The sequence below is a fragment of the Saprolegnia diclina genome (assembly GCF_000281045.1).
Source record: "Saprolegnia diclina VS20 unplaced genomic scaffold supercont1.92, whole genome shotgun sequence".
Lineage (NCBI taxonomy): Eukaryota > Oomycota > Saprolegniomycetes > Saprolegniales > Saprolegniaceae > Saprolegnia > Saprolegnia diclina.
The window spans coordinates 199,420-199,902 of NW_008246159.1; positions in this window are offsets into that span (position 1 = coordinate 199,420).

Genomic DNA, 483 nt, shown 5'->3' on the forward strand with positions numbered 1-483 from the left:
ACGGTTGGTAAGGCCTCGGACGCTTTGACGGCCACTGGCGACGATGCACGGCTGGACGCAACCGAAGGTGCCGGCGGCGGCGCGCGAGTCGAAGCCGTTGTCGTTGGAGCGGTCGATGAGACCGTCGATGAGGTGGGCGAAGCGCTCCTTGCTTTGGTTCGGGGATCAGACGCGCTGCGGTAGTTGGTCGCCCGTTGCCGATGGCTGTCGTCGTTGCTCCTGTCATGCGAATCGCTTGGCAGCGTCACGTGGCGGCGGGACGACAACGTGTCACTGCTGTTACGACTCGACGAAGCGTCGGCCAAGTAGACAGTGCGTCCACCTCCCGTCGCCATGTCCGACAGCAGTGTACGTTGAATCTTGGCCGGCGACATCGGCGGGTCACTTTGTGGGCGCTTGAGTCGATCGTCAATGCTGTCACCCTTGCTAACGGTAAAGTCTACGGATGACTTGTTGATGCCACCGAGGTTGACGATCGTTGTG